Source organism: Mastomys coucha, unplaced genomic scaffold (assembly GCF_008632895.1).
Source record: "Mastomys coucha isolate ucsf_1 unplaced genomic scaffold, UCSF_Mcou_1 pScaffold22, whole genome shotgun sequence".
Classification (NCBI taxonomy): Eukaryota; Metazoa; Chordata; class Mammalia; order Rodentia; family Muridae; genus Mastomys; species Mastomys coucha.
In genome coordinates, this window is record NW_022196905.1 from 37,294,542 (window position 1) to 37,316,634 (window position 22,093).

At 40.5% G+C, this 22,093-nt stretch overlaps 1 long non-coding RNA gene across 1 annotated transcript; it reads left to right on the top strand.

Annotated features, from left to right (window-relative positions):
- Positions 1-5,710: 5,710 nt before the first annotated feature.
- Positions 5,711-8,560, top strand: LOC116070019. Its single transcript, XR_004110254.1, has 2 exons — positions 5,711-5,768; positions 7,160-8,560. It is a non-coding gene; the product is annotated as an uncharacterized LOC116070019 (long non-coding RNA).
- The last annotated feature ends 13,533 nt before the right edge of the window (positions 8,561-22,093 follow it).

Sequence of the window (22,093 nt, forward strand, 5' to 3'; positions counted from 1 at the left end):
CATCCAGGACTACATAGGAGACTGTGTCATTTATTGGGGAGCAAGTATATGGAGGTCAGGACAACTTTCAAGAGTTTGTTCTTTCTACAACTTCGAGGCCAGTGTTGAACTCAGATTCTCAGGCTTGGCAGCAAGTGCCTTTACCCACTGAGCCAGCTCACTGGCCCCACCTGTCTGTTTCTGCCATCTTGGCTCACAATGTAGCTCCATACACTTAACCTGTCCTTTTCTCTGGTATCTACTGAAGCAGGAAAATTGTACTCCACTCTCTCCTCCTCTAGGAAGGCTTAATAGATTTCTATAGACAGTAATGACTATTCCCTTCCTGTGTTCCCAGTAAAAGAAGTGTGTCTTTATGGGACACACACACACACACACACACACACACACACACACAAAACACACACACGATGTATTAGTAAAATATGCATGTGAAACTTATGAAAATAGGTAAAAGATAGTTGAGATGGTAAATATAGACACACATACAAGCATGTGTACATATGTATATACATACATACATACATACATACATACATATGTACATAAAATCTCCTTGAATTCTTACAGCAACTCTATATCATTAGCCCCAAGCTTTCTGAACAAAAATTCAGGAATCAGCTTCTAAAGACATACGTCTCCTGTTTCCATCAATATGAAAATGTCTTGGTTATAAAGCCTGTGACATCTGACCCACTTACCTAACTGCCTTCCCATCTATAAGGGCCTAACTCTGCAGAGCAAATCCAAGGCACATCTGTTGAATAGAATTGATTTGAAGAGGTCTGGCAATTAGAAGGCTTTGGAGACCCAGCTCTTGGATGAAGGGACAAGGTGCTTTGGAATAGAAGATGAATTAGGTAAGAAGGAACCAATTAGCAGAGGATGCTACAGCCTATGATAAGAAGCTTTAATTTGATAGGAGACAATTGGGAACCATTCATCCTGGAGCTGGAGAAAGGCAGTGACAAGTCCCTAACGACACTCAAGGGCCTTGGAAACCTTTAATTGCTGCCTCCAATTCTACTTCTGAGTAGAAGTGACATAGAGGATAAGCTCACATTGCTATATGCCTCACTCAGGCTGTTGTGATCACAGCAAGGTCACTAGAGGATCATGTGCTCCCCTTGTGCACATAGCTGTAATACAACAGAAGAGTAGATGCCTCTTTCCCTGGGGTCCCCTGAACTCAGGTTAAGTAAGGCCTTCTCTTTCTTTTTCTCAATGCCCTCCGTGGCTCCAGGGTTTACAGGGCTCCAATGAGGCTCTGAGGCGGGCACTGCCACTTCTGGCCCATCAGCATCTTCTGCCTCCTAGGCCATTGCACTAACTAATCTTTGGCCAAAGAAGCATTTACAGCTCTCAGAATCTCAGTTTTAGAGGCAGGTGTCTTTAACCCCCCCCTCCTCTATCACTCTCTATCAAGGGCAGGTGGGCGTAACCAGGAGAAGAGAGAGCTAGAAAATTCTGCTGATAAAAATGTCAAGGTGGCCTGAAGGTTTATCTTTTTCTAAGCTTGGGGGGAGGGGTCCCTCTATTTCTTTCATCTGCTGCAAGACACGATGCAGTCCAGTTCCTGGGCCTGGCCTTGCACAGTCAGTGAGAGGCATCAGCAGAGCAGACTCGGGCTGTTCAGGACAATAGGCCCTTTCTGGGCAGGGAATGAAGCTCAATGTTGTATTGTTTGTGTGGTGAAGGCACACAGCCACTCCCATTTCCACCAGCCTTGTGATATTACTTACTGCTTAGATGCCAGGACCGATAAGAAGCCAAAAAGCTGGATTCCCCAACCTGAAAAGTGAGAAAACCACGTAAAACAAAAGCAGAAAGCCAAGTCACATCTGATAAAAAGAAAAGCCAGCCGAGGTGTGAGTAGGCGATGGGGGGATGGCCTCCGAAATGGCACCAGGTGCATTAATTACACTTGATTGCATGTTGGTTTATGGCTGCGGTCACTAGTGTGCTGCATTCTGGCCCTGCAGCAGCTGGTCTGAAAGATATCCTTGGTATTTCGTTAAGCAAGATGAATATTGGCCAGATGGTGACTTCACGAGGACATAATTCACGTAGCATTTTCCTGCCCCAACACAGGTTTCTCTGAAGGAATCTTGAATGACACCCTGAACAAAACAGAACAAGAAAACTCCAAAGCCCCAAGAAGGCTCAGCCGTAAGTTGAAGATTAATGGTCTCGATGGTGTCTCTGACAGGAGCCCAAATGGCAGTGGGAGACCTGGCTGAACACTGCGGATCTTGCCAACCCATCTCCCTGTCGCTTGCAGAATGAACTGACATCACCCCTAGAGTCTCAGATTCACTCTGTGGGAGGGAGGGCTGGCTTGGAGTCCCGAAATGACATGCCACAGGAAACTGGGTCACTTTATTATTTTTTTTTTTGAAATTAATTTTGTATAGTGCCGGTCTTTGTCAACACCTGCTTTCTCTGTAATTTGATTGTGATGGTGGGCAAGGAAATATATGCACACACACACACACACACACACACTGGGGTTCCACAGCTTGGTCTGGTTCTCGTGAGTGGGAAAAGGAAAAAGGTCATTTTGGAAACTCTTAAATTGCTACACCAAGAAACACTAATAGAAGCAGGGGACCAGCTGAGCAAGCCTATTGGCTCAGCTCTGGGTGGCTTTACAGAAAATTCTTCCCTGGGAGTTATAAGTGACTGACCCACATGGAGTTAAAAAGAAAGAAAGAAAGAAAGAAAGAAAGAAAGAAAGGAAGGAAGGAAGGAAGGAAGGAAGGAAGGAAGGAAGGAAGGAAGAAAGAAAGAGGGAGGGAGGGAGGGAGGGAGGGAGGAAGGAAGGAAGGAAGGAAGGAAGACCTTGGCATTATACACTTGAAAGCAGTATTTTAAATGAGGTAAGCCTTTCAGGAATTTGTGAAATGTCTGCCCTACACATTGGCATTCTAAACCACGAAATAAGGCAACTGAGAATGATGGTCATTCTGTTACAAAACAGGGTCAGTCTGAGGAAGTTCAGAAACAAGAACAGCCAGGGTAAAAAGTATGATGTCTGGAGTCTCTGCTCACTCATACTATAGAACTAGCCCAGCTGACTAATGTTAAATTGTGTTGTCGGTGCTATTTGACTTGAAAGAAGAAATCACAGGGATACGCCAATGGGGGGATGAGGTAAGCCTTGTGACTTTGCACTCAACTGCCTGTGAGATTCACTGCCAGATACAACCCACTCTGTCATGTCCACCTCCAAAGAACTACCTCTGGTGTTGCTATCTGTCCCCCTAACCCTGCAATGTGTCCTCTTATGACCTCAGTGAGATTCAGTGTCCACACAGGTTACATAGGAAGAAGAAGAAAAGCCAGCTCTAAATATTGGTCAGCATCGAATAGCGGGGCATTTTAAAAGCTTGTTAATGTGGAGCCTGCGTCGAACCAAATGCTTGGAGAAGTCCGAAGTTATCTCCATCAGCTTGCAGAGCTGGAGAAGTGAGGCAGAGAGACAGAACCTCACCCACAGGGGCCATCCTTATAAAATCACCACCCAGGCTCTCCTGGTCTTTGGCCTTCCGCTCAGGACTGCTGATGTGAGTTCATGGCAAAAGGCCCAGCGACAACAGCCCGTCCTTCCCAGGCATGCTCTGGCAGGCCAGGCTTTGGCAGAAGGCCCACCCTCCCCATAAACCCACCTCTATTGTTTTGATCCCCCGCTAAATAAAAAGGCAGCACCCAGTCTAACTTTCCTCCGCACTACCAGAACTGGCTCCTCCTACTAGGAACTCAGTCACATCAGCCAGGGGAGGTTGGCAGGATGACTCAGCAGTAAAAAGAGGTGGGGGTGGGGAAGCCTCACTACTCAGAGCCCGCCCATCCTCCAGCCAGCTGTGACCAGAAAAGGAAGCTGTGTGAAGCGAACAAAAAGACGCTACTCAGGTCCTCTGGGCGCACAGTGTCCTTTGTCTGCAAAGCCTTCTGACAGGAGCTGCCTATGGTGACATTGGAGCTGGTAGGGTGAACTAGGAAAGGTCAGAGGCCCCTCCCCACACCCCAGAATCTAGCGTGGTCCCACATTCTGTAGCCCTGGCTGGATACAGCAGACCCAGTATCAAGTTCTCCGTACCTGTTAACGCAGGGTATCTCAGACAGTAACTGTCTATTGCTGTTCCTCCTTCTAGTCACCTTTCTGGTTCTGTGACTAACTATATGACAAAGTATAAAAGAAGATCTTTTTTGAGGGGGGAGCTCAGAATTTAAACTAAAATCTGTCATGGGGAAGACAGGGGGAGCCAGGGTTACAAAGCAGCAGTCGCAATGGATTAGTCAGGAAGCAGACAGCTAATCTCAGGTCAGGATTTCAGAGGATGGCATGGTGCCACCCGCATTCAGGGTAGGTCTTCCTTCCTCAGCTAGATCTCTACATACATCCTTCTAGGTACTCACAAACATATGCCATCCAGGTGTTTCTAAGCCCATTCAAGTGGGCAAAGGCGACTGGCCAAAGCTTTCTCATCTTGAAGATGGAGGTACTTATGTACACAGAAGGCAAATACCTTGTCCATGGTGACCTAATCATTGTGGGGTAGGGGGAGGCTGAATCCAGGCCTAAGCAGGTAGACACAACATCGGATCTTTCCCAGTAGCTATAGGTGACCCCTTAATTCTCTGGTTCTCTGGTGTGCTGCTCTGGGGAGGTCAGAGCTGAAGGCCAGCATTGAAGTGTTTGTGAGGCTGACTCTTCTCCTCTAATGTTTTCCCACCCTGTGCTGTTAATACTTCCTAACTGGTTGTCTGTCCACTCAGATACTATCCTCCCAACCATCTTACCTCACGTTTGATTCTCCAGTATAGCAAATACTGCCTGGGGGCCACATATCTATAGCTAGCTAGCTCTTGCCTAGTTTTGCTGCATACTGTCCTGTCTTGATTGCCTAGCATATTTCTCTTCCTCTGGCTCTTCATTGGCAACAGCTCCAATAGATTTTGCCACTTCCAGTGATCCATTTCTCCCACGTTGGTTGAAGCTCATAAGAATATCAAGTGTATCGTTCTGGTGGTATTTAAAGGCAAAGAGCTTGCTAAGACTTTGTTTGCATCTTCTACAAACATTGGGCACCATGTCTAATAACCTGGAAAGTGTTTAATGAATGTTGGCTTTATGATGCAAATGCAGGATGACTTCATCAACATAATCAGAGTCCAATGTTACATCTCTACAAGTTAATGGAAGGTACCTGTAGCTATTGACAGCTAAAGGTTTTCAGTTCTTTGACTTCCTAGAATAGCATTCCCTGACTCTGTGGATAGAAGTGAGAAATGTCATTTCAAATTAAGAATTCTATTGCAAAGTGAAGCCCCTCAGAGCAATGTTTACTCACGTATGCTGACCAGCACATCAACAGTGGTGGGTGCCCTATCAGTCTGGACACCCAAGTGATGAGTAGGACCCATGAACATCCAACACAACAGGAAATCAACTTTTTTTGAAGACCCTATATTTTTTTCTCAGCATAATCTATCTAAAATAATCTTTGGCAGATCTGTTGCTAACCACAGGAATTGGTATTTTAAGTTTTACTAAAAGTGATCTATCAAGAAACTAAATGCCTGTCTACACTAGTTAAGAACTAGCAAAGTTTATTTTTTTTGTTTTAATTTAATTTAATTAATTTATTTTGATTTTGATTGCATGTATTTTGACTGGTTTTCTTATACATGCCTGTACCAACAGAGACAAGAAGATGATGTTGGTTCCCATGGGAATGGAGTTTCAGAGAGCTATGAACTGCCATGTGAGTGCTAAGTATGGGACATGGGTCCTCTAGAAAAGCAGCCAGTATTCTTAACTTCCATACCATCTCACCAGACTCAAGAACTCCCAAAGTTTAATCATAGTTAAGAAACAATCCTGTATGCATTCTGCATATTTCTAATAGTAAACCTTTGCATTAGATCATATTCAATGCTTTTGTTTCTTTTCTCCCTCACTACATTCCAGACCAGACACAGGAGAATGATTCTCCACTAAATTGATTATAGGGAAAACTCTGACCTAAAGAAGTTCTTATCTGTCCAAGGTCACAAAGCAAGAAGGATATATTAGACTCAGGAGTTGACTTTCTGAGCCCTAGCTTAGAAGTCTTCCCCTTGGACCAAATCCCCAGGTATGCCATGTTTTAAATCATATGACCAAGAAAGTAAGATTGTGATTAAGCTGAAGAAAAGTTGTAAGTCATTTGTATGGGGGCTTTGGTATATTGTTTAAAACTCAACAATAAGTTATTTTGCTATGGTTTTTTTGTTATAATTATTATATTATTAATTGAAAATTTCTGGGAAATATTAAAATGATCAGCACAATGGTGGGTTGTGGGTAGAAAACCAGAGCTGGTGGGTAGCGATTTAAGTGGGGGATAGAATTCAAACTGGTACCCCTTTAGACTTGATATAGAATACTTATGCCCAAATCTCATTTTTGAGGGTCACGGGAATCTGCCTTCAAGACCATAGTCCTAGAAAGTACTACCTAGAGTCAAAGGGTTTAAAAATATATCCCCAATACATATAAGAGTGGAAGCTGGGGTTACAATGATTATTCTCCAGCAACCATCTCTTTGTCCTTGTTTCCCTTTGGCACTGGGGCCTCTCACAGTCCTCTCTTCCTAGCTCCTGCCCATGCTGGCCACCTTTCTCCACTTTCTTTCCATGCCTATCATAGTGCTATATGGTATGCTTGCTTTTCTGCAGCAATGACCCAATGCCTAGTGACATAACTCACTATAAGATACTTCCGCTGCCATCACAGCCCCACCTTGCCAGGATGGCAGTTTAAAATGATTTTTTGAAGACATAATTTGTCAACATCACTTGAATACAGGGAGGTGAACAACAACAACAAATAATGTCTCCATATCTTAACTACATAAATCACCCCATTTCCCCTTTCTTCCATACTTGTCAATCCTCTGAATTTGTAGTAGCATTGGTAGTAGCATGATCATTAACTTCCAGTACAGGGTTGGGCATTGGGGGCAGCTCTGTTTTTAGGATCAATTTAACTTACCCTATATTACCATTTCAGTAGTAAGATAAGGACTAAAACAGAGGCTTAGGATCATAGAATAGTGTCATGGGGAAATCATTCAACTGAATTAATTGCTGACTTCCTTTGTTTTTGATATAGGACAAGTCAACTGCCTGTCATGACTCATCATCTGTGGAGTCCCCACTGGAATTGAAGCCCAAACATATAGTCACTGAAGTTTTCTATCTTCAGTTTTCCTTCATGTTTTTCTTCACAACTCTTCCTTTCTTTGGGTTAGTAAACTGTGTAGATTAGTTAGGCATTTCTCCTGAGTTCCATGGGTAACTCTTGGCAGCAGTAAACAACTCTGTATAGTTTAAAGATTTGTCATCTTTGTCCTTTTCAACATAACTAATACCTTCAATTGTCATCCACAAAATGACCTAAATATGTTCATCTTTACTCCTTCCTTAATTTGAATGATTCCATTCTTCCAAACCTAATGAGTACACAAGACAGAAAATATCCAGTTACTGAACATTGCTCAGTGAGCTATCCATGTGATAAGTCTTATCTCACTGAATTCAGCTGCACAGCTGTCAGGAGAGCCAACTGCTGTGGAAGAGAAATTAAATGACCTTTCCAAAGTCACCAAGCTAGGAGTGGCAGGATTGATAGACCCTGGAATCAACCCGTAGGTAGAATTCTCGGCATCTATCTACTTAGTATCCCATAGTCACCACATATTCAACCAGGTCAAAACCCAACTCACTCGCTTCTCTTTGTGAACATCAGTTCACCAGCAGGTGGAAACCTGCTAGCCTGCTGAGCCAGCCTCTCATCTTGCCCTCACCCCCAGGTCTTCTGTCTCTCTCTCTCTATTCTCTGAGTCAAATTGTTGTTTCTTCCCACTCCACTGCAACATCCATTCCAATGCTTTTCGTAATGTCCTGCTGAACTACAGTAATTATCTCTCAATTCGTTCCCCTGTCTCATCCTTTCATTTTATGCTTAGAACTTGATTATTCTTCTCAGAACCTGACTATGAGCATCACCTTCTCTATGCTGGGTCTCTAAGAGCACCTCATTTGATGAAGTCCATCTCTTCCCCTGCCCTGCAATGTCAATGGTACCCTCATGATTTCTCTGCTAGAATAGTAATGCCCTGACAAATTGTTAGAGATGTCAGTTTTCTTATTTTTCTACAGATTCTTTTTTCTACACCTTTTCCCTCAGTGGTCCCTCTTAGTGAATGGTCATTATTTCCCATGTCTCTCTCAAGGTCAGGGATAGTCCACCCTTTCTTCAAGAGGATAATAAGCTCCCTGGAGCCTGCCCCACAATCCAGTCCAGATTATTAGCACTTTTTGAGCCCTGTAAGACTGTCTAGACCACAATCTGGGTCTAAGCCAAGAATGCCTTAGTCATTATTTCTATGAAGATGTCTGCCTCTGCTACTGTTTGAGGGGCCTTACACTGCCTGGACCAAGCATCATGATCATGTACACCTCAATGTATTACCACAAAATAAAGCAGGTGACAGCCTCTTCTTTCTTCCTATATGAATCTTTTTCTTTCTCGGAGCCTGTTGATTCAAGGTCTGGGCAAGGTTTAAAGTGAGTGGTTATCAAAACATCAGTGTTGGACTTCTTAAAGTTCTAGAAACATTCTCAACAGCATTCCAGGGCAAAGGAATAGGAACGAAGACCTTGAAGGCAAAGATGCTTTACCTTCTAGGTCCTGCTATGCCATTTAGAAATACCTCCCTTGAGTCTATTCTACAAGTTTGGGCTTCTGATCACACTTTTGTTTCTGTACATTGTTATTCGTGACATTTGAAACACATGAAAATTACTGGAGTTGATTGACTCCATTGTGTCCTGGAGCTTTTCCATATTTTAATCTGTTGCAGAAGATGAAAGATAATAATGATTCACTTCTATTGAGTGTTTTTGCCTTGTGATTGGCATTGTGCTATTTACAGGTACTCTAGTGATTACCATTTTATTGGAAAATATAAAGGAAAATATACAGGCTTATATGAATGACATACAATTGAGATGTCTTGAATGCAACCTAAATGTGGTATGAAGTTATTTATAACCTAGACAACACTGTGCCCTGCATTCTTAAAGGACAATGGTTAGTATCTGGAACAACTTTCATTTCTGTACCCTTTGGTAGAAAGAAGACAATGAACGTGATTGTGGTCTTTTTCAAAACTGTTTGGTGAAAGGTGGCTCAGCAAGTTCACTGACCTTCACCTCATTTGTAATCTTGAGCAAGGACAACATCTGAAACACCCCTGATTGAGTAGCTGCTCTTATCACTGTGGCTATTCTGTCAATAAACTGGCAGAAAGGTGGGCTTCATGAGGACCTCACTAGAGCTAACTATCCCAGGCTTTAGCATCCTTGGCAACACTACTGTTTTCACCAACAGAACACAGCATGACTCAGAGCTTGGCATTGAATTGAGCCCCAAAAAAACCCTTCTTTCAGGCAGCCCACATACTAAGACACAAGGCAAATGTCTCTAGACAGTAGACATCCTATATACAACTGCACAAATTCTTACTTCACAGGTACTGAAAAACACCAAAGTATTTTAAAGTCTCTCTCTCTCTCTCTCTCTCTCTCTCTCTCTCTCTCTCTCTCTCTCTCTCTCTCTCTCTTTCTCTCTCTGTGTGTGTGTGTGTGTGTAAGTATGTGTATGTATATGTATGTGTCTAGTATGTGCATGTATGTGAACTAGGTGACAGTTTCCACCAGAGAAGGTATCTCAGAATCTCTCCAGACAATGGTTCTAAAATAAGCAAGATTCATCATGGTCAAACAATTTGTATTTGAACCTTAACCAGATACCAAATTGTGCTACAAGAATCTGTAAATTCCTGGTATTCAGGACTGCCAAGATGTCTGAGAGAAGATGGTCCAAGCCTCAGTGGAGCTCATCACAATCACCCCCTCTGCTGACAAAGGCGCTCTGTATGCTGTGCCCTGATTAGAAACAAGCTTAGGATTTAGCACAATCTGTTCTGTGAGGCCAATTTTCCAGGAGCTGTGACATAATTGCGCTCAGAAGTTGTGAGCTTGATTTTGAAACTCTCGATATTGTCATGGAAATGGTCGTTGTATTTTATTGCAATCAATTTTTTCTTTAGACTAAAGCAGAGAAGTTGAGTAAGAGGGGGAAATTAGTCCTTTAATAAAGAAAGAAAACAGATACTTAATAGAGCATTTCAAAGGTTGAATACAGTAAATTACGAAGCTGGAGAAAATAAGACATACCATTTTCCTGTTCCTTCTTATTCTCCCTGCCTCTAGCGCATCCTTTCAATGCCTCCTCTGCCCATTCACAAATGGCCCCTGCTTCCTGCCTTTTGTTGTTTTCCCTCCCTGATGTGGGAGTGGTGTGATAATGAAATCTCTCAAGCTAGTCCCTGAAGATAGATAATACCTCTTTGTTGGCTGGTGTTTTACCTTTCTTCTGAGGCTTTCCATGGCTTAAAATAAGGTCCTACCAAATGTGTATGATAGATGTTATTAAACTTCTATTTTTTATGGGTTAAAAACCTGAAACAAATGACAGCCTAGTGGAAGGGCTATGGCTTTAGCTTTATTCATTTTTCAAAGCCAAACTAGAGAGGTTGTTATTACATATACTTAAAAATAAAAGGAAAGTGGGAGTTCTCTGATCGTTCCCCAAGAACACACAGTAATTGGAAGAAAGAAAAGAAAGGAGAAAGGGAGGAAGAAAGGAAGGAAGGGAAAAGAGAGAGATTTTAAAAAGAAAATCTACCCTAAATACATCCTATGATATGAATTTCACATATGTCCTTTTTCCCTTCCAACCTCTGGAGTTTTCAAGGGACTTTAGACAAGTACACGTGGCCCCATCTTCTGGCAGACTTAAGCAATAGCGGTACCTATCTGATGTTTTTCAAGGGTGGTTTATTCATTTTTCTTTTTCTTTTAAATGTATCATTTGAGGTTTGTCTTTTCACTGGATTTTCATCAGAAGAATTTCATTGCTTTCTAGATGTTTCCATTTTGCAAAGGAGGCACAAGAGACACAAACTGGATGGGAATCCAGAAGCTTCAAGTTCTCTTGTCAAGCAAATCACATGTGTCTCTGTGTAGGCAGCCCATGCATCTGCAGCTGCCTTCTCTATAGAGAAACAGGCTCTCCCTCTTGGGTTAAGTGATTGGAAGACACGCCATGGACCTGAATGTTCAATGAAGATGTTTTATCTACTAGTGTTGAACAGCCTCCTCTCCATGGCCCCACCACAAATGAATGACTCAGCTCAAACTTGGGTGGAATGCTAGTGTCCATAGGCCTGAGCTGTTGTTGCTCTTGTGGCAATTAATTGTTATCCAAAAGGGAGGCCCAAAGAGTCAAGATTCAATGGGAGTTTCAACTTAGACGAAGAATTCTGCAGGCATTGTTGTGTTAGTGAGGATGGAGACCAGAGAACTGGCGATAAGAGGATGGTGGTCTAATGTTTTCTCTATTTTTGGAGGTAAAAATTAAATAGAATTCTGAGAAGCAAACTGGTGGATTTGTTATTTTCAGTGTTTCCCAAGCAGATGCTCTTGCAGTATGATGAGTTTAGAACTTGGATGGTCATTCCAGAGGAGGTGGATCTGAATGGAGAGCTGAACAAGAAGTCCTATCTCTCTCCCTTGTCAACTCCAGAAGAGTTTTCCCACATAACATAGAAACTGAGCCGTGTGTGTAGGTCAGAAAGCAGCCTCATTATAAAACTTGAAACAGGATGGCAGAACAGGATATTAACTACCCACACAAGCTATAAAACCAGAGGCATGGATCTCTTTGTTCTGAAGCCACACAAGCATCTCAAATTTCATTTAAATGTGCAGGCTAAGGAAAATGAAAAGCTTGTGTGTGACACTTTGTAGAAACAATGACTGTCCCTTTAGATCATGTGGAGCCAGTTCGAATCTCTACTATCTTAATAATCCAGTTTGTTCATAATTTGGAATGTTGGTAAGGATCAACCATATTATAACTGTGGTATTGGTGATGATACCAAGAGTAAAACCTAATGTATTTTGTGACCTTACCATATGCCAGATTAAGTATGAAGCCTTGTATATGAATTGTCGTATTTAATTCCCAAATGAAGTTGTGAATCAGATTTATGTATTATCTGTGTTTTAGAGATAAGAGAGAAATTAGCAAAGACAAGGACACACTAGAGTCATGGAGTAACTTTGTCAAATAACCATTTTTTACTCAGCACTTATTATGTTAGGCCATATTTGAGGAAGCAGAAACAAGAGCAGTGAACAAAATCCAGAATCCTGCAGCCATAGAGCCTACACCAGGCAGATGATAAACAAGTCATGACAGAGACCAAGTTGTGTTCTACCAAAATGCCAGTGTGGAAGCCAGAGTCCATGATGTGAGTGCACCTAGAGACAAGACTTCTGCAAGTTAGTTCTGAAAGCTTCGACCACGTTGCCTAATAAAAAGAACTAGTGCGGAGTAATTGCTTATGTGGGCTCCTGTTTTCAGATCATTGAGATCTTAGTTGCCTATCATTTGGGTCATAGGAACATGTTTTTTATATCATTTTCATACTTGCATCAGACAAAGGAGAATTCAGGAAAGAACCATGGCAAGATATAGATCCTAAAGAAACGCTCCCTGTCACCAAGTCCTCCAACTAAGTCCCACCAATTACTTTACACTTTTTCCCAATGATGCCATCTTATTGCTAATCTCTTAACATTGGATTGGAGTCACCATAACCTAGTCATGCCTCACAGATACACCTGGAGGTGAGCTTTACTAATCATCTAGGCATTTCTTATTCCATTCAGGCTGACATTTAAGATTAATTATCACGGACATTTAGGACATTAAGATTAAATGAGGTCATGGGCATGGTCATAATCCTCAGCTGATAAGGAATGATGACCTTACAGGAGGAGAAATTCCTCTGAGGCACAGTCAGAGGAAAGGTCACATGAGCAACAAGATGGGGGCAGTGCACATGCCAGGACAACAGTATTTCTCAGTATTCCAGTACTAGGTGACTATGGTCTAACACTTCCAATGCCCAAAAATACAAGGAATGAATTTCTATTATTTATGTCGCTCAGTCTGCAGAATTCTGTTATAACCAGAGCTGACCCATACACAGTGTATGTCCTCTGGTGACAAGTGCCGTAGATACTGCTTTAATGTTGCAGTGCTAGGGATGGCCATCTCACTATACATGGGTCTTTAAGGGAAGAAATAGAAAACAAGTAGGTACTTGGAAGAGAGAGCAATGCAGGGATATTAGACATCTCTAAACAACAGGAAGAGAGCTGGCGTGACTAGAACAGAATGAATGATGGTGAAGTAGCAAAAGATGAGATGAGCCTATGCTGGCACCACACCCATTAAGAGGTCCTCCCAGGGAGGACTGTATTTGAATACTTTCATTTGGCCTGATTAATCATACCTATACCTTTATAGGTATGATTTTATTTAATCACTCATTTAAAGAGTTTCCTTCACATACAGTATAGAGTTGAGTTTCGCTTTATAAATCAATTTGAGATACTTCTCTTTAGGTAAGTATAAAAAGTCCATTCATATAATTGACGTGAGTGATGTTCTTGGGCTCAATTTTGTCTCATTGTTTTACATTGTGTATATATTATACATAATTAAAATATATTTGTGTGATATTGATTATACTTTCATCTCTATGAGCAATGTCTTTTCTGAAAAATTAGGGAAATGTTTATAGCATAGTAGTTCTGCTAGCACTAATTATTTCCCTATTTCACTAATTTTCTGTTCTTTTACTTAACTTTTTTTCTATGTCAGATTTGAAAGACATTTCTATATTCACTCTTGAGAGACCTATTTTAGTGTGCTAGGGCGGGGGGATGTCTCAGCAAGCAAAGCACTTACAACACAAGGGTGAAGACTGGCTTCTGATCCCCAACACTCACATGATTGCTTGGCAGGCATCCTGGCCAACCTGTAAGCTCAGCTCACAGGAGGAAGTCACACGAGACCCCTGGACCAGGCTGGCTAGCTAGACTAGCTGAATCTGTGAGGTCTGGGTTCAAGTAAGAGATCTTGCCTCAGTGTTGGGGGCAGTAAAGAGTATTCACCGCCAAAATGTGTTTTCTGTGATGTGCAGCTAAAGGTAGTTTGATCAAATTTCCTGTCTTGGTGGCTGTCTTGTCCTTGGCTCTTTGGCTTGTAGACAAGCTATTATTGAGACTACTTTTGTCTGTGTTCATTGGCAATTTTGGCTATGGGCTTCTCTGTTACCCAATTAGGGGCATGTGAGACAATAGGAAAAGCCACTGTGTCATCTGCTGGGCCACGAGTTTCCGACATGCATCACCTTCTTGCCTCCATTCTTCTGAGTCTAATATTTGCTCTCTATGTGAAGTTCATGCTTCCGGCTTGATGTAGGTAGGAACATAGAAAAGTGTATCTCCTTTATCCTTCCAGAAGTTGAAGTTCCTCCCAGAATTTTCTGTCTCTTTCAGAACATACATATATGTAACACACACATAGTACTTTATCAGTCACATTCTAAAGTTTTCCCAGGGATGCCTTTATCATTACAAACTCATTCTCTGGTATTGAATGTCACTCTATTGCTCCTCTGCTTTCTATGTTGTTCTTATGATGTGTGGTGATAAATTAATTGCTCAGCCCAAGTTAATCTATCATTTTCCTGGAAGACCTGAAGATTGATTCTTTTGCTCTGAAGTCTGTTTAATTCACTAGTCTATATCTCTATGTCACCAACAGCAGGTCAAATATTCTTAGTTCCTTCCAGACCCCATCATATATAAGTTTAACCTTATTTTTACTTCTGGAGCTTTTGAATATTAATTCTGTGGAGTTGTTATCAATTATTAACTTCACATAATCTATAATTGCATGAAATATGGCATTCCTAAGAGGGATGATCTTGATTGTGTTAATTTGGGTAGAAAGAGCCACTCATTATAAGTGGCACATTTCCCATGGCCTGGATCCTATTCTTGACTCCAGATGCAATGTGACCAGCTCTTCCTGGCTCCCACTGTTGTGACTTCCCTGCCATGATGGATTTTAATGAGTCAAATAAATCTTCCTGCTTCTAGGCTGTTTTCGTCAGAATACTTTTTATCAGGGTGATAGGAAAAGAACTGAAGAAGAATACTATCCATCACCTCAATCCTCTTCTTTGAGGATGACAATAATAATGTCGACCTTGTTTGACACTTGCTTTGTAATTCAATCACTTTCCTTCTGGGCCCATTTAATTTGTGATTCCTGTCATTTTAATGCTTTGGATTTTGATATTTTTGTCAATGCTCCTCATTAAATTTTCATTTGATTCCTTTTTCATGGGTACTTGATAGTTTGGTGTTTAATATGTATACAATATTGTCCATGCTATATTTATTTTCCAATCGGTTCTTGTTTATTGATTTTCTTGCTAGGTGTTTTTGGGAGGTTCATTCGTTGATAATGTCATGCATGTGTGTGGTGTGTGTGTGTGTGTGTGTGTGTGTGTGTGTGTGTGTAACAGTTTTGGGTCACAGCTACCAACATTTTCTCTTATCTCCATCTTTCTTGCACTAGACATTTGTTTACCAACAGGTCTCTCTCTTTTTCAGTGTATTTAAACTCACTAAATTTAATTTTAGTTGCTTGTGTGAGTAATGAGGCAACTCATCAGTGGCTCTGCCACTGAAGAGAAGCATAACATTTCCTTCCTGCACTGTAGTTATTATTATTATGATTCATGGAAGATTTTTTTGTTTGTTTTGCTTTCCATGTTGTTCAACTGACTCTCTTTGGAATGCTGCTTTATAGTTGTATAGAGTTTCCTTTCACATTTAGTTGGGTTTTGTTATAAGAACTCCATCAACATACGTTTATATTTTTGTCACTTTCTAATTATGTATAGTGGTTTAAGTAGATGTGGCTGCTTGCCCTTTGTATTTTAACACCTTGGGCTTTTTATCCTGGGTTTCTTATGTTTATACTTTCCCTAAGTTTTCTGCCCCCCCTTCCCTCCTCTGCGACTCATGAACCTCTTCTATTTTGCTGTCTTAAGCACAAGTGAAGGCTATGCAGGAATTCTTCTTTATCCTATTTATAACTAAATTGAAGGCTGTGATATCTCTCCTACAATACCAAAACAACTGTGTGCATGTGTCTTTGTTCTACTGATGATTCTATTTATCTTCTTTTGAGAATGTATGGAGTAAAACTGAAATCAAGACTTTATTATTTTTTGATTTTTGTCTATTCATGAAGAAAATCTTATCAATTAATAGTTTGATTGTTGATTCCATGGTAGCCATTGATGTCTCATTTGACAGCAGTATTAGTGTCAATGGTACAATAATCATGATGCAAAAAGAAATTCCATGCAACTAGAACCAAACTCTTGGGAGCAAATGCATAGTATTCACTTTAGGTCAATTAGGATCAAACATTGCTTATGAATCCCAGTTAATATTCTCTTCACTATTTGACATATCAGAACTCCTTGGGAAATATTACTTAGGCCACTCAACCTCATAAGAAACAACTATGAATGGGTTAGTTGAAGTTTCAGAGAAGTGTTCTAAGCTACTCCATGTAAAAGGTATTTTTTGACTGAGGAGATATAACAAATGTATGTTATTAGAGTGGGGTGAAAAAAATTAAGATTAAAATTTTGGATAAATCAGAAAAAGCTTCATGACAGATATACCAAACCAGTTTTAAATGAATGAGTTTGGGCATTTGTCAATTAACTTATTTTAGTATTTAGAAGAAAAAAACAATAAAAAGAAATCATCAATATACATTCTGTTCTTTTTCAAATGATAGTTTTAACCATGTAAAAGTAAGAATCTTCTAGGGACAACTTTTGTTTTTTAATTTGGAAAAATACCAAAACTAGGTTGGGAGGTATAGGCCAGTGGTAACATGCTTACAGAGGATGTGCAAGGCCTGGATTCAATCCTCGAAACCGAATATATCTTATCAGTTATCAATATATAATCAGATATAGTATTTAAATACATTTACTATATATCAAATATATTATAACTATATTCATTTATAAATTATAAATACATGAAATATATATTTATAATGGATAAAATCCATGTCAAATGTGTGTGTATGGTATTTTATATACAAAATATATATATATATATATATATAAAATGTATATATGTGCGTATATGCTGTTTTATGTACAAAATGCTGTTTTAGGTACTGCCACAGCACCTAATTTCTGGGATAAGACATACAAAGGATTCATTTTCCTTTCTTTTTTTTAAAGATTTACTTATTTATTTTATGTGTATGACTACATTACTGTAGCTGTACAGATGGCTGTGAGCCATCATGTGCTCCTGGGAACTGAACTCAGGACAGCCCCACTTGCTCCAGCGTAATACACTGTAGCTGTCTTCAGATGCACCAGAAGACGGCGTCAGATCTCATTACGGGTGGTTGTGAGCCACCAAGTGGTTGCTGGGATCCGAACTCAGGACCTTCAGAAGAGCAGTCAGTGCTTTTACCCGCTGAGCCATCGTGCCAGCCCAAAAGGATTCATTTTTCAAAGAATAAATTGGCCTCTTCTGTGTTTGGGGAGAGGCCTAATTCCCAGGCCTCTGTCTTGTGATTCCAATCAGCACACGCATACAATAAATTATTGGGATGACTGCAGAGTTCCAGGTAGAAATAAAGATGGCTAAATATAACCAATACCCCAGTGTAAGCCCCCAGCTACCTCAGGAGCCTCAGCTCAGGCTCTCTCCCATTTGTTCTTTTGGTGTCTTTTCACATGTGTCTGCTGTTTGTTACTCTAAGCAGCAGCTGCAAGAAGTTGCATTGCCTCTACCTGCAAACTACCTGTGTAGGCACATATTTTTAGGATGGCCAGTGAGAAACAGAGCCAGATATTTGTTGAAGGCAACAAGATTCCACCTATTGCAGCAAAGGAGAGAAATCCCACTGCAAACTGAATTCCATCTATATTTAAGCCCAAAGTGGCTAGAGTTTTAAAGGGAGAACAGCAAAGAAACAAAGTGTGAATGGAGATGTGTAGATGATCCTGGAGTTACTGGGTGGGGTGTGGAGAAATGGAAAATTACAGAGAACCAAAGCAGAGACTAATGAAGATGCTTTGGTGGTGTGTGTTGGGACAGTATACATTTTGCACCTTGGAGGAATTGTTTACAGGGCTTGATGTCACCTCTCAGGGAGTGGAATAGGGCAGGTAGAAGCCTGGCCAGGTGCTTGGTAAAGTCAGAGTTTGGCCAGGTCTTTTGTGTATATTATATAACAAGTGCTTTGTGTTCATGGTCTGTTTATTTTTAAGATAAATAATTAGGTTAATGTCTGTTCACAGCTTCTTCCAAAATTAGACAAACCTGAGTACAGTTTAGTTTCTCCATTCTCTTTCAGCTACTCCACTACTTGTATTGGAGATTCATGTTTTAGTTATCTTAGTATACTACATAGCACTCTCATTACTGATATGTATTTAATACATTCTTTTTTCTCCTTTTATTGTATATTTTCCTCTTACATTTCCTTGGGCATGTTCTCTTAATGATCCTCTTATTTGTCCAAATTCCTTATACATACCTATTTAGATTAAATGCCTGGGTTTAGAGTTTCCATAAAGATGCTGTATTTTCTTCTTGCATCTCAGGTGATGAATGAGAGGTTTTATGCCTACTTCTTTGTAGACAAACATTTAAATTTATTTTATTTATGTGTGATGAATGTGTATGTGTTTATTTTGTATGAGCGTGTGTGCATGTGATGTGTATGCATGTGTTCATGTGTGAATGTATGTAGAAGTCAGAGAATAGCTTCAGTTATTGGTTCATGCCTCTCTCACTTTGAGATCAGGATCTCTCTTTGGTTCTCCACTGCTGCCTAGACCAGGGCGGCTGCCCTTGACCTGGCAGATTTTCTTCTGTCCTCACCTTCCTTCTTCCCATAGGAGCGCTGCCATTGCAGAGGCATGCTCACTCACCTGGACATCATGAGTTCTGAGGATTGTAACTGAAGTCTCACCCACTGAGCCATCTCCCCAGACAAGTAAGCAAACTTAAAGCAAACAAACAAACAAACAAAAAAACCAACCCTATTTTCTTGTCTAAAAGTGTCTTTGTATTTTTCTTTTCCTTTGATGGTCTGAATTTTTCTATGGTCTGTGTAGGTGTCAGCCATTCATATTCGTCCTGCTGGCATCTAATAATCTCTTTAAATCTGAAGGCCAATTTTTTTGTAAATCTACTTTTTATTCTGTTTTTTTAACTGCTATTTACACTTATTTTGTGTTACACACACACACACACACACACGCTTTTTTACGACCTCCAGACCCCCACACACACACACACGCACACACGCACACACACACACGCACACACACACACACACACACACACACACGCACACGCACACGCACACGCACACACACGCCTTTTTTACGACCTCCAGACCCTCAAACCTTTGGCATTTTACTTTGCATTCTTGGCAACATGTTCCAGAGTCTTCCAGCTACACATCCTCTCTGCTAGTTCTGTGCATTCTGGTGTTCATCAGAATGACCACTTCTCCTTTATACCAAAAATTCCACACATAAATGATCCTGTCTTGATTCTTCCTATTTGAAGGGAATGTCTAACAGTTTGAATTCCTTAGTTTTTTAAGAACAAACTAAAAACTTTGGTTGAGTTTCCTAACTGGTGTTGAGACTGATAGTGTGAAAAGTATAATGATTCTTGGTTTGAGGGCACATACCTTTAATCTCAGCTATCAGGAAGGAAAGAAAGGTCGATATCTGAATTTAAGGCCAGCATGGTTCTATGTATTGGGTTCCAGGATAGCCAGGGTTATGTAGAGAAACCCTGTCTCAAAAAAGCAAACCAGACAAAACAGTTCAACAGAAATTTATGTCTTTCTGCTTGAGAGCTACAATACACTGCCTATTGCTGGTGATGAGGCATTTGAGACAGAATGCAGGACTCACTACAATGATTTGGTAGCATTCTGGTCATAGCTACTTCTTGTTTTCGTGAGTAGCACAAGCCACTCAGATGATTATTCTAACTCTTAGTACCTCTACATTTGACTCTTGAGTAAAGGCAATATTCTTCTGACCTTTACAAACAGACATTGTAGTGATGATTCTGGGGTTGGGAGCATGTAGGCCATCTATTCTAGGCACTATGGTGTTTAAGAAATCACTTTGGCTGTGGAGGCCTCCCTGGAGCTTCATCCTGCTGCAGAATCCAGTCCTGAGCCTGAATTTCAGCATTCAAAGACACTCCCAAGTGAAGCAACAGCCTCCTGGGTATGCTTAGAACTCCAGCTCCATCAATTATACATCTACCATCTGCTGCAAAGCTCTACAGAATTCTTTATCATGTCTGGTCTATGTAGAATAGCCCTCCTCATTTTCCATCCTGGTTATGAATAATTTTTGTCCATGTGTTTAGAGTAGGGAATTTTAGCAGATGCTCCATTTATCATCTTAATATATCCTGTCCTATATTTAACTTGCAAGTGTGCTCTTGATGCATACCTGCATGAGAACAGTGTACATAGGGTGTATATATATATATGTGTGTGTGTGTATATATACACATACACATATATATACATATACATATATACACACATAAATATATATACATATGTATATATACATACATATGTACATATATACAAATATATATTTAAATATATATATACATATATATATATATATACATATATATATTCTTTCTGACCATCTTTAAGCAGTGCTATAATTAAAATGATGGAAAAATACCAAGAAAGCATGGCATTCTTGGGTTTTTATTGGACAGGGTATTTATAGCTATCTGTATTTAGAAACATTCTAAACTTGTAAATGGAAACCTTCTCTATCTGAATCCAAGTAGGGTAGAGCACACCTTTAATCCCAGCATTTTCCTGGATCTTTGTGAATTCAAATCCAGCTTGGTTTAGTATGTTCCAAACCAGACAGGACTACATAATGAGACACTGTCTCGAAACAAACAAAGAAAGCTACTTCATCTAGACATAACTTAAAAAACAATGAAGGAACGGTAAACACAGTGGGACCTCCTCCATGAAGTTGTGACTACAAAAACACCACTATACATTCGTTTCTGAAGTAGTTTGTATCTCAAGGACATCACAGTCCATAGTGACCCACCCACTCACCTTTCCTATTTATTTGACTTGACCAATTATATTACCAGTGTTTTGATGTCACTGAATTTGGTATTTTCCTTTTACAAATAAGAAAGCATGGGCTGATTTTGATGCAGTGACTTGACAAGTTTCACTGCCATTCTTAACTATGAAGTAAAAATGGTTGGCAAGGTAAATCTATTAGTGTCTGAGAAGGACACAGACAGGGTGCTGAAGTAACCTAATTATGGACTGATTTACAAAGGCATGGAGGTTGTGATAAAGATGGGGCAGTCACAAGACCATGTTGAGGGACCTAGACAGAAGTGGTCACTTTGTGGGTGTTGTTCTCTAAAATGCCATTCATCTTGGGATAATGTTTTTAATGAATTTGATGGAATGCTTAGAATTATGAAAGAAACCAATAGTATTAAAATCCCAGGAAGAAAACACATAAATAAAAAGTTTGTAATGTACTGACAGATGCCCTTGTTACTAACAGCCAACCTACCAAGAACCAGAGGTGGGTATAATGACCGCTGTAAATCCACAGTAGTGACGAGCATAAGGCACACCTTCAATGACTGAAATGACTGGGCTTCTGTAACATGTTATGGCATGGTCCACCAGATCAACCACAAGCACTGTCCAGTGCCCGTGTGTGGTTGGGCTTGGTCACTGAAGGAAACTCAGTTTGAATGAGACATTGGTGATGATAAACACGTGCTTTTTAGTTTCTCTATTAACGTTCACAGAACTCTTGAAGTCAGTCCATCCACAGATGTCCTGTTACGAACCCCTGGTCCACTGACGAGCAGAAGGAACACTCATATGAAGAAGTCACCTGAGAGGAGCAATGACTTTTGACGGAGGGACACAACTCAG